The sequence below is a fragment of the Bombyx mandarina genome, chromosome 19 (genome assembly GCF_030267445.1).
Source record: "Bombyx mandarina strain Sakado chromosome 19, ASM3026744v2".
Taxonomy (NCBI): Eukaryota; Metazoa; Arthropoda; class Insecta; order Lepidoptera; family Bombycidae; genus Bombyx; species Bombyx mandarina.
The window spans coordinates 1,502,609-1,515,956 of NC_143225.1; the positions used below are offsets into that span (position 1 = coordinate 1,502,609).

The 13,348-nt window shown below is 39.4% G+C and overlaps 1 protein-coding gene across 3 annotated transcripts in view; it reads right to left on the bottom strand.

Moving 5' to 3' along the window:
* The window catches only part of LOC114249492 (zwei Ig domain protein zig-8-like), a 241,753-nt gene that overhangs the window by 123,519 nt on the left and 104,886 nt on the right, over window positions 1-13,348 (bottom strand). The gene's annotated exons all lie outside the window — the stretch shown is intronic.

The window sequence follows — 13,348 nt, forward strand, 5'->3', positions numbered from 1 at the left end:
TAATAAAAATCAAACCCGCAAAATTAGAATTTGCACAGTTACTGGTGGTAGGACCTCTTGTAAGTCCGCACGGGTAGGTACCACCGCCCTGCCTATTTGTGCCGTGAAGCTGTAATGCGTTTCGGTTTGAAGGGTGGGGCAGCCGTCGTAACTACAAGTATTCTGAGACCTTAGAAATCATTTCTCATGGTGGGTGGCGGAATTTGCGTTGTAGATGTCTATGGGCTCCGGTGAATACTTAACACCGGGTGGGCTGTAAGCTTGTCCACCCATCTATGCAAGAAAAAAAAAACAGCTAAAGATTTAGGTTAACGATTCTGTATACTAAGAGTTGAGTTCTTGTACTACCTCCATTTGAGATTGCGGGCTGACTAGATCGACAGTGTTTCATACTTATGATAAAAAAAACACTTCTTTAGTTCCAAAAATGTTTGCCTCATATTATACGTACTTTGAACTGTATTCAATCGGTGAATTGGTTTTTGGTTTTTCACTAGTTGTCTGAGGGTAAATAAATAATGAAAAATAACAATGAAAATAATTTCGTAATATGAAAATAAGAAATCTGTCTTAATTTTATAGTTATGTAGCTTTGATCCCGCCAACGTAAAATACCGAAAACTACATTATTTTCTAATCTCAAAGGAGACTTTTTGGCGGGAACGCGAGGAGTGAAGTTGTGTGATTTGTTTTATTATGTCTATTTAGTGTTTCTTCAGGTTTAAATGTTTAATAACGGTGATTTATTAACTGTTTAATATTTGTGAAAGTGCACAAATGTGGGAAATTGAAACAAAGCCGCTGGACGTAACTTCTCGGGATCCTCCAAAAAGTCCACTGTAAACACTCCATAAATGACCACAATTTTACTGAGATTATATTTCATCCCATAATGTCTCAAATGAATCATCTTTATATCATTTCACTCTGTATTATAATTTTTCATAAAAATAAGAATATAAATTAAAATAAGACATGACCTAAAGGTCGTAGTTACCAGGTCATAAAATCCCTTAAAAAAATATCTAATCTCAAAGCGTTTTAATTTCGTTTTTTCTAATAACACGAGCAGCACCGGTCACCTTTTGATTTATCGTTTCTCAAACTTTCATAAGAAACTTGTAATTACGTTTAACGTTAAAATATCTCAAAATTAAAATAATTAAAATGAATTCTTTCACGTACCGAAACGAATTAATCTGAATAGAATTCTTTCTAAAAAAATTGTTAGGGACTTTTTAATTTCTTAATATCTATTATTAGTATATTGGAACCAAGTTCCTTACGGCAGGCTTGGAGGGGATAGGGGTTTTGCTGCGCGACTGAACTGAAAAAAATGTGATAGTAAAGCCGTAAGAAAAAATCCGTGGAAAAAAGTGCGTGGAATAAAACCGTTAAATGATACGTGCGCAGGCGCGACAGTCGCATACACAAGCAAGTAGTGTGTAATACCTTTCTCTTGCTCCCTCTTTCTTTTCGTTCTCTCATCCATTCTCTTTCTATTTTACGTAATTTATTATTTCCTAAAACACTGAATTTCCTAAATACTTTCCTATACTTAAATAAAAACTAATCAGCAAAATTTAAGAGAAAAATCAAGAAAACCTACATAAAATTGAGCACGATTTTTTTTTTGCAAATTGTGTCGATTCTACATTAGCCGAAGTCTCGTTTTGTTGCTCGGGAGTCGCTCTTCATTTAATTGGCTCAGAAATTTCAACGTCTTTACTAATTACAAAGTCAAATCCTGCCCATTTCTGCCGCAAACCAGTCGTGTTTTTTTATGTTTGAGCGATTACTGGTGGCCCGGAGGCCTTTCCAGTTTTACCAAGACAGGTGAGCGAGCAAGGGCTCACCCAGGAGAGGTGGGATAGGCTAACAGCTGCCCAAGCGCCTCCAAAGGAGACGTAACAGCTCAAGAGTAGCTGCTTCGCGAATGAATCTACTACCGGATCGGAATCGCGACCCGCTGAGAAGATACGACAAGAAACTCAGCGGGCTGATGCTCAGGTTAGGAGTCATGCATTGCTGTTTGAAGGTTGGAACAGCTCAAAACATTACACTCCAGATTTTGACCTTGAACACATTTTCATTTTACTGTAAATTTAAAATTGCAATTATGCGCTCTGGAAAAAGACGAAAACTACACACGACACCGTAAATACATATCTGCATTCGATTGAGAATGCTAATTTATTAAGAGGAATATGCAAATGATGACATTAAACTTTATGGGAACGACGAACTGACCAGAACTGACTAATTGAGAAATCAACCCCAATTAACGAAACCTCAATCATTTGAAGCAAAACACTATAGTATCGTTATTATACACGAACACTTCAGATCCGCGGTTAAGACTAGGCGCTTTTTCACTGATTTCAAACTGGTCAGTAATGGAATTCGAAGAGAACGAAGGATGCTTTATTTTGTCCCTCAACGGACAAAGGACCCAAACAGAGGAGGTCGATTCTTCAATTGCAGTATGTAACGGCTCAAATTGGGAGAAAACGTCTTGGAAAATAATAAATAATGCAACTGAGCTTACCACAACCACTCCGGCACGAGTGTCCGGCTAAGAAGAAGAGTCTCGGAAATACGCTTCTATACTACCCACTTTTTTTTCCTACCTAAGCTGATAGCCTTAAGTCTATTTCAGCGTAACCTTAACTAGTAGGTGTGCTCACGGGACTCGAACCGGAGTGATGCTAACACTGACCCTAGCAAGAGCAGTGCTTCGCAGAATCTACCACCGGATCGGAACCGCGACTCACTGAGAAGATCCGGCGAGAAACTCAGTGGACTGTGTCTGTGGGTTAGTTCGCTCGTCGAGCCCTTCGTCGCAAGCGACAGGTTCGACGAGGACGGTGTCCGCTGCTTGTGGTACCTAAAAGCACCGTTAATGGATTACTACCCACACGTGCAAGCTCATAATACTGCGACAATCTACTTAATTTACTGGTGGTAAGACCTCTTGTGAGTCCACACGTGTAGGTATAACCAACCCGCCTATTTCTGCCGTGAAGCAGTAATGCGTTTCGGTTCGAAGGGTGGGGCAGCCGTTGTAACTATACTGAGACCTTACATCTCATATCTCAAGGGGTGTGGCGGTGGCATTTACGTTGTAGATGTATATGGGCACCAGTTACCACTTAACACCAGGTGGGAGCTCATCTACCCATCTAAGCAATAAAAATTTAAAATAGTTTCGACTAGGTTTTCTCAGTGGGTTGCGATTTCGACCCGATGGAAACTTCAGCAAAGCGCTGTCCTTACTAGGGCAGATGTAAGCGAATTCTCTCGGGCTGAGCCCCGTGAGAACACCAGTCAGAATAAAGCCAGATTAGCTCCGCTAAACTAAGATAAGATCCCCTCCACGGTGTTTCCCGAGCGCTATGACATGTCCTTCTTCAAACGAGGCTTGTGGAGAGTATTAAGCGATAGGCAGCGCGGCTTGACTCTGCCCCTGGCATTGCTAAAATTTCACTCACCATTAGGTGGGCCGTATGCTCGTCTGCCTAAAAGAGCAATAAAAAAAAAACTACTGTGAGTCCGCAAGTGTAGCTACTACCGCTACAACTTTAGCACAGCCTTATTAAAGTATAGGTAACATTATGGTTTCTAATTCGAAATTCAGTATGATTCTAAACTTAGTATACAGTTCAAGGAGACAATAACTGTGAGAACGGGTGAAGAGGTTCAATTTATTGTCATGAATAATGCAGCAAAAACGTTCCCGCCTGCCTCGCTTTCGTGTTACGATTCGTTATTATTTTAAGGGATTTCGGAGCGGACAAGTAAAGACGGAGATAGCGAACTCGCTTTTCCGCCGACGCGGCTGTGTGTGCGGTGTGGTGTAAAACAAAAGAAGGCTTTTCTTGGAACACAGCACCGTAATTTTGAGGATTCGTGACACGCCAACCGTGGTAAGCGCTCGGTGCTTAGGTTTTTTTCAGGGATTTTATGACCTGGTAACTAAGACCTTTAAGTCATGGCTCTTTTTTAATTTATATTATTATTATTATGAAAAATGATAATATGGAATGAAATTAAATTAAATGAGATGATATGGGATGAAATATAATCTCAGTAAGATGGTCGTCATTAACTGAGATTTTTCAGTGGACTTTTTGGAGGATCCCGAGAAGTTACGTCCAGCGGCTTTGCTTCATTTTCCCACATTTGTGCACTTTCACAGATATTAAACAGTTAATAAACCACCGTTATTACACATTTGAACCTGAAGAAACACTAAATAGACAAAATAAAACAAATCACACAACTTCACTCCTCGCGCTCCCGCCAAAAAGTCCTCGGTGCTTAATCCGTCATGTAGACAGTGACGAAAGCTTAAAACTATTCTTAATACTCTTTTACAGTACAGTGTTAAGAATTGCTATCCTCAATTATAATTTTGCTCAGCAAGCCTTGCAGTAACGATCATTCGTAATACAAAGATATATGCATCAAACATGATCAGCTTATTTAGTGTGTGTGTGTGTGTGTGTGTTACATGTATAATTTAAATGGTTAAAAATAAATAAAATGAAAGTAGGTCTGTTTAAAATTTCGTTTCTTATTTAATATTCATTTACACATCTCAAAACATCGCATACTGATTGACCTTTATATATTACTAGCGACCCGCCCTCGCTTCGCTTCGGAAACTAATTTATTATGGATATTTCCACTATTTAATGGATGTTATTACATGTAAACCTTCCTCTTCAATCGCTCTATCTACTAAAAAAAACCGCATTAAAATCCGTTGCGTAGTTTTAAAGATTTAAGCATACATAGGGACAGACAGATATAGGGACAGAGAAAGCGACTTTGTTTTATACTATGTAGTGATATTAGTGTAGTATGTCAAAATCGTATGAAGCATTATTAAATAAAGTATAGCCCTGAACACAGAAACGCCGTTAAACTTACACCAAGCGCTGAGACATGGCGGTTGGATGTCTTTACTCGATTTACATGATTTTCTCGCACACGCATTGCACGTTTTGAATTCAGAGAAATTTCGTAAGGTCAACGTTTGGAATCGTGGTGATAAATCTTCAATGAAAATATTCCAGACACTGAAAGCTAGACAGTGCGCTTGGGGAGTTTCAGGTATGTAAGAAGACTTGGCAAAAAATACGCTACTTAGCCTTAGTCTGCCTTTAACTTAAGCAAATAATAATTAATCATGTTGAAGAGGACGATGTAAGAATTTAAACACGATATTTTATTAAATTCTAATACAAGTGTTTTTTTTGTTGCTGAATAAATAGATAGATATATTTTATTTCCGTATTTCAAATGGCTGCTAATCCGGCTTTGGAATGAGCTCGCATCCACGGTGTTTCCCATGACGTCATGTCCTTCTTCAAACAAGGCTTATGGAGTATTTAACGGTAGGCAGCGACTTGACTCTGCCCCTGCCATTGCTGAGGTCCATGGGCGACGGTAGCCACTCACCAAGAGGTGAGCTGTATGTTCTTCTACTTACAAGGGCTATAAAAAATATATATATATATAATAATAATAAACAAACCTCGAGAAAATATTCTTATGTATCGGAAAATCAAAATTAATATCTCTAAAATTATTATTATCGCTAACTAATAAAACTTAACGTTGATTGTACAAAAAATTTAGATTTCTTGGAACCTTTCTCGCGTGGCCTGTCGTCCGTTGATGGTAAAATAATACAAGGAATCTCTGGTGTGCTAACAACAGCCGCATTAAGTTCAATCACAATTGGAGGAATGCTTCAAGAACGCGTAAAACTAAAAAAATAAATAACTAAACAAACGCATATTCGTTTTTGGATAGATAATTACTATTTTACCCTCAATTCTATTTTCCAATAGACAAAAGCAAAATAATCTAAGTATAATAGTTTAAAACCTAACGGACAGGTGTAAATAGCAATTCCAACAAACAATAAATGTCACCTTCCTTTTATTCTATTTATTCTGTTCTTATTATCTATCTTTAACGGCCGTCTGGTGTAGTGGTAAGTGACATGGTCACTACACAAGGGGGTCGCGGGTTCGAATCCCGCCAAGGGAAGATATTTGTATGATAAATATAAATGTCTTTTCCAGGGTTATGGATGTATATTAAAAATGTGTATGTGACGGCGTTAACGATATTTATGTTATATAGCACGTGCAATAGGAGTGACTCACACAAGCCAGGTGCGCCGGCCGTGTCGTTCCACTCGTAAACAACAGCTGCAACAGAGTGACTCATAAGCCCGCTGCGCCGGCTAGTATAAAAAGGCGGAACGTGCCTTGAAATGAACACATTCCCGATCCTGCGGACAGAATGGAAAGCAGTCGACGTCGCCCAAAACACGTCATCTCGGATCCACCCGATCCACTAACGGTGCTTTTAGGTAATTCAAGCACCGGTCACCGTTCTCGTCGAACCCGTCGCTTGCGACGAAGGGCTCGACGAGTAAATTAACTCTCAGACACAGCCCACTGAGTTTCTCGCCGGATCTTCTCAGTGGGTCGCGTTTCCGATCCGGTGGTAGATTCTGCGAAGCACGACTCTTGCTAGGGTTCGTGTTAGCAACATCGTCAGGTTTGAGCCCCGTGAGCTCACCTACTAAAGTTAGGGTTACGCTGATATAGCCTCTCAAGGCTCTCAGCTTAGGTAGGAAAAAAAAAAAAAAAAAAAAAAAAATGAAATGAACATTCGTTCGACTGCGTTTGCCCGGTGCACTTACTATATCGTTGTTACGTTGTGTGATTCAGTGACTGTTGTACGTACTGGTTAAAGTTGGACAAGTGTTAAAGTGAATTGTCAAGTTAACATATTGTTGATTAAATCAGAAACCAAAGGTGACTTCGTTTTACTTGGTGTTCAACAAGATAATATCTACCCTCAAGCTTACATATGTGTATAATAAAAATCTTATATTTATTTCCGTTATCTGGTACCTGTAACACAAGTTCTTTATGAACTTATCACGGAACCAGTTAATGTGGCGTGACTGTTAGTAAATATTTATTTATTTATTATTATTATTATTTATTATTTAAGTTATAAACTTATTATATTATCAATGATCTTTGATTCCCACATAATCTGCCCAAACAAAGATGCTTTCCGTTAATAGGACCAGGATGTTCAGTCAGGACGAGAACTCAACGTTTTTTGATTAAAGCCAATTCAAAACATCCAAATTAACGCGTAAATTCCAAGGCTATTTTCGGTCTAATAAAATATTACACGGTAAAGTTCATAGGAAAACGATTGCAGTATTATGAATTTAAAGCCGAATCGAACCCTTAGAAGATTTACGGGATCTTTTAGATAAAAGTGGTCGAGTGTTGAATCGGAATGGTTTTAAGGGATGAATTTGCGACTTTTAGTGTGTTTTATGGGATCTGAGGTGATCCTTGCGTGATGTCACCTTTTGAATACGGACAGACGAAATATTGTTTGATTTGATAACGACTTTCATCGTCAGGTATTTGAGGTCCTATAAGTCCTTGTTACTGATTTGTTTTTTTTTAACTGCCGTCACTAAGGATTCTTTTCAAACTTAGTTTCAAGAAGGTCATACCAGAATCTTTAAGATACATGATATGGACGGGGGGCTGGTTTTAAATCCAGACATTATATAGTTAACATATCTGGAAATTGGATAATCGTACCGCTTTCGTAAAAAATGTTAACCCTCAGACACAGGCCACTGAGTTTCTCGACGGATCTTCTCAGTGGGTCGCGTTTCCGATCCGGTGGTAGATTCTGCGAAGCACGGCTCTTGCTAGGGTTCGTGTTAGCAACTTCGTCAGGTTTGAGCCCCGTGAGCTCATCGACCAGTTTAGGTTCCGCTGATGTAGCCTCTTCAGCTTAGGTAGGAAAAAAAAAGTAAAACAGGAATGGATTGTTTTAAATTTTCGCGGTTATGTAAATCATATTTACTTCTAAATCTTCTTCATACTATTTTAAACTGTAGCAGTGGCAGACCTACTTACTTTCCTATGGCACTTACAAAAACCCAAAAAAATCGGGTAGCTGCATGAATTATAAATTGTAATATTATGTAATAATAACTAATAACTGGAAACAGAACACGCACGGTCATCCGGACGAGATTAGGATTCCCTCTGGATGCCAGAGAATGTCAAACATACACTTAAATTGTAAATAATATGTATATATATATAATAAGCGCTCAGACGAAGAGCAATCATGTTTATCACACGAATGTTTGACGTTTTGGGAATCGAACAAATAAACGACCCTCGGCACAATAGTCAGGGCCGCTAGCTACTGCACCACTGAGTCATTTGTCAATAATAGTCTCAGTGATGTTAGAGGAAGTCTGAAAGTGGCACCTGTGACAGAGAAGTTGAGAAATGCGCGTTTGGTACGGTGTGTACATGTGATGAGACGAAATGAAAGCGAGGTAGGTAAGAGAGTGTAAATTATGAATGTGGATGGATATAGGGGAAGAGGTAGACCTAAGAAGGAATGTATAGATTGCGTGAAAGACGATATGTGTAAGAGGAGAGTGAGCGAAGAAATGATACATGATAGGTATGGAAGGAGAAAACATGTTGCGTCGACCCCAGGTGACTGGGACAAGGGCAGGAGAATGATGATGATGATGATGAGTGGTCTCAGTGAATTTTCGTTTAGTAAAATTATTTGCAAGGGAGGAATACATTCGGCTTCGTTGGAGGTTGTTTTTTTTTTATTGCCCTTGTAAGCAGACTGGCATACGGCCCACCTGATAGTAAGTGCTTACCGTCGCCCATGGACCTCAGCAATGCCAGGGTTAGAGCCAAGCCGCTGCCTACCGTTGAGTACTCTCCACAAGCCTCGATTGAAGAAGGACAAGTCATAGCGCTCGGGAAACACCGTGGAGGGGAGCTCATTCCAAAACCGGAAAGTACGTGGCAAAAAAGATCTCTGGAAACGCACTGTGGATGAACGCAGTGGCTCCAGGTAGTATGGATGAACTCTACTCTGGTGGCGGGCGGTGCGATAGAAAAAACGAGATGATGGAATCATCTCAAATAATAATTGCTCAGAGCAATGCGGTACAAAATGCAGAGAGAAGCGAAGTCCCTCCGCAGACCCAAGGGTTCCAAACGATCCGTGAGTACGGGATTATCGACAATCCGAACGGCCCTCTTCTTTATGGAGTCAAATGGAAGTAGCTGGTACTTGGGAGCCCCAGCCGAAAGGTGGGAACAGTACTACACGCGAAGCCGGACTTGTGCTTTATAAAGCAAAAGTCTTTGTACAGGCGTGAAGTACCGCTTCGCTGTGTTGAGGACTCCCAGCATTTTGGATGCCAACTTGGCTTTGCGCTCCAAATGACTCCGAAACTGGAATGGCTCAAAATGTCGACCCCAAGTATCCCGATACTCGTGGAAGGTTTCAGGGATACTCCATGAAATTGTGGCGTCATGACAAAGGGGTCCTTCTCTGCAGTGAACGCGCAAACTTGTTTCTTCAACGGGTTGAATTGTACTAAGTTCAATTCACCCCACTCGGAGACTCGCGCCAGAGATTTCTTCACTTCAGACACAAGTTTAGATCGTCTCTCTTACACCACGCTCCGAAAAAGACTCTGATGGCCGATATATCGCGCATCCCTCGTGTTGTCATCTGCATAGTAATGCATGCCATCAATAGATAGCATGTCATTGAATGTGGAAGAAACAAACGATGACGGAATAAAGTCAAAACAATATCCCAGAACCTTCATTCACCTTGGACCACACGCTATAAATCTCTTGACACAGTTAATGATACGGGCGATTGTTTCGTTTACAGTTTAAAATAAAAAAGGAAAAAAAATCCTGCTCAATGTCATAAGGTCGTCGCCCCCTACCACATGAATAGGACAGTTTTTATAATATCATACAACAATACACTCAACAAATGATCAAACAAACTGTATTTTTAATGTGTTTAATTCATATACAGTAAATTTTATTTAAATATAACATCTTTGTAAATTATTGTTCAGTGACTTTTCCAAACACAATACTACTAGTATAATCAACATTCCTTCAAACTCGTTTTTTATTTATTGCTTATTTTTAATTTATGGCAGACTTCGCAATGCCTCAATCGATAAACAAAAGACCTAAACTTTTGTTTAAAATAAAATTTAATAAAATTAAAACATACAAAAGGAATCCGTTCGATGTGGGACACAACTAAGAAAATACAAAATTGTTATTTTTATTTGATTCCGAGCGATTTCATATTTATCTACATTTTAAACCTTCTCTGGACTTCCACAAATAATTCAAGACCAAAATTAGCCAAATCGGTCCAGCCGTTCTCGAGTTTTAGCGAGACTAACGAACAGCAGTTAATTTTTATTTATATAGATATTTATTTATTGTGGCTGGACGAGCTTACGGCCCACCTAGTGTTAAGTGGTTACTGGAGCCCATAGACATCTACAAAGTAAATGCGCCACCCACCTTGAGATATAAGTTCTAAGGTATCAGTATAGTTATAACGACGGCCCCACCCTTCAAACCGAAACGCATTACTGCTTCACGGCAGAAATAGGCGGGGTGGTGGTACCTACCCGTGCGGACTCACAAGAGGTCCTACCACCAGTAAATCAAAACCTCGAACGAACCACAAACTATTTTACTCTTCTATCGATATTGCACTAGGCGTATAGAAGATCTTACAGGCCATCTGGCTCTAAGTGGGTACAGATATATTTACTCCTCCTCCACTCCATACACGACTCCATACACGAGGTTCACCTACTGAACGGTCGGTTCGTTCGTTTGTCGTCTATTTTTGGAATGAAGTTCCTTATGGGACGATGCGGAGGGGTACCCTAACCGGGAAAAAACGTCCGTAACGTAAGATTTTTATTAGTAATGCACACAGTGTACGACTTAACTTTGTAATAACGTACAAAAAATAACATTTTTTTTATCATTCATTGACCACAATCTCAGAGCGTTCGTTTGTGCAATACACTAACTCTTAAGCAAACAACCGTGAATGAAGTGTACCACAATAAGTTCGCACGTTACCGAATGACCGTGGGTTGTTGCGAAACCTCCAGTTTTATATGCTTTATTCCTCGAATAGAACTTACAATTAATATTTTTATAATAAGGAACTTCGTTCCTATCCGGTGTCCCACCACACCAACAATCTTTTTTTTTGTAGGCAGACGAGCATACGGCCCACCTGATGGTGAGTGGTTACCGTCACCCATGGATTTCAGAAATGCCAGAATGCACAGCCAAGCCGCTGCCTACCGCTTAATATTCCCCACAAGCCTCGTTTGAAGAAGGATAAGTCATAGCGCTCGGGAAACACCGTGGAGGGGCACTCATTCCAAAGCCGGATGGTACGTGGCAAAAAAGATCTCTGGAAACGCATTTCATTTCTGAAGAGCTAAATTGGGTAAATTGTGTGGTCTGTGCGTCACAGAAATTACCTACCGACCGAACGGATAATTCTCATTCCCTACTTTTAAAAAACTAGTGTCTTCATTGAGCATACTAGGTAAATAAATAGACCAAAGATTAATACACCATCAAAATAAATATTAGCAAAACGTATCTTCGCCAACAGGAAACTTGCTCCGGAAATGTTAACACTAACACGATCAAGCTTTCCAGGAAATTAAATCATAAACTCAGGCTCTAGTCGGGCTTTCGACGGAGCTTCTCTATAATCGTGTTTATTTATGTTTCTAGACCTGACCATAACGTTCACTGGTTAGAAATAAATAAAATCATCTGGTTGTTGGTAGCCAAAGGACATGCAGTAAGATCGAGTGGACACATCTGCCCCAATTGTCTCTTGACAGGATAAATATCCTGTTTAGTGACAACTTTAAAAATCTTGGTGTTATCATTGACCGCAGTTTGTCATGAGGACCACAACTGATGACAGTCAGTCGCAGACTATTTTCCTCTGCGGGTTCCTTACAGATCCTAACAGATCAGTTCTCAATCTCAATCAATCAATATAATAAAATGTTGTTAGTAGCGACCCACCCTCGCTTTGTTTCGGAAACTGTAATTTATTATTGATTTCTCCACTATTTAATGGATGTTATTATACATATAAACCTTTCTCTTCAATCGCTCTGTCTATTAAAAAAAACCTCATCAAAATCCGTTGCATAGTTTTAAAGATTTAAGCATACATAGGGACAGAGAAAGCGACTTTGTTTTTATACTATGTAGTGAAGCGTACAGCGTAAATAGCCTTGAGAATCTTCGTCCTTGCAGTTAGCCAAAAACTACATCATTTCACATTTCAAATAATTTATTTTACTACTTTTTTACCTTAAGCTTTACATGAAGATAACACAAAAAAATTAATGCCTCTCGAATTTAAGCATCATAAGACCTTGGACGAGTTCAATGACATAAAACAATAATCACTCACGACTTCAATACGATACAGACTAAATTTATTTACTTGTAAAGAAAATTCCGTTTTGTTTTTCTTAATTACGTCAGAATGCGTGGCTTTTACTTCAGCACTAATAATTACATTTATTTCCTCATCAACATTTGTCACGTCGACTTGTTCTGTGAGTTTTTTTAAACAAATATTTTTTTTTTATTTAAAAATATTTCTTCTTATATTTGGTTCCAAAATTCTAATGAGCGCTTAATTCATTTATATGTGATATATGTAATTGTTTACCTCAAAATAAATCGCGTTCAGAAATAATTTCTTCGATGAAGAGATACAATCATATTTTAAATTTAAAATCGCCGAATATATCCCACACAATGCGGTGGAGGAATCCCTTTAACTTTGCAAGGTGCAATCAGGCTCATTTCATTCAGAGGAAGTTCCTTGTTCAGGTATTGGGGTACCTGATATTACCGGGGTATTTAGAAGTCATCGTGGCCTAACGGATAAGACGTCCGGTGCATTCGTGTTGAGTGATGCACCGGTGTTCGAATCTCAGGCGGGTACCAATTTTTTTACTGAAATATGTACGTACTAAACAAATGTTCACGATTGACTTCCATGGTGAAGGCATACATCGTGTAATATAAATGAAACCCGCAAAAATTATAATTTGCGTAACTACTGGTGTTAGGACCTCTTGTGAGTCCGCGCGGGTGGGTACCACCACCCAACCTATTTCTGCCGTGAAGCAGTAATGCGTTTCGGTTTGAAGGGTGGGGCAGCCGTTGTAACTAAAAACTTGAGACCTTAGAACTTATATCTCAAGGTGGGTAGCGCATTTACGTTGTGGATGTCTATGGGCTCCAATAACCACTTAACACCAGGTGGGCTGTGAGCTCGTCCACCCATCTAAGCAATAAAAAAAAAAACATTATTCTGTTCCAAATGGCCAGTTTGT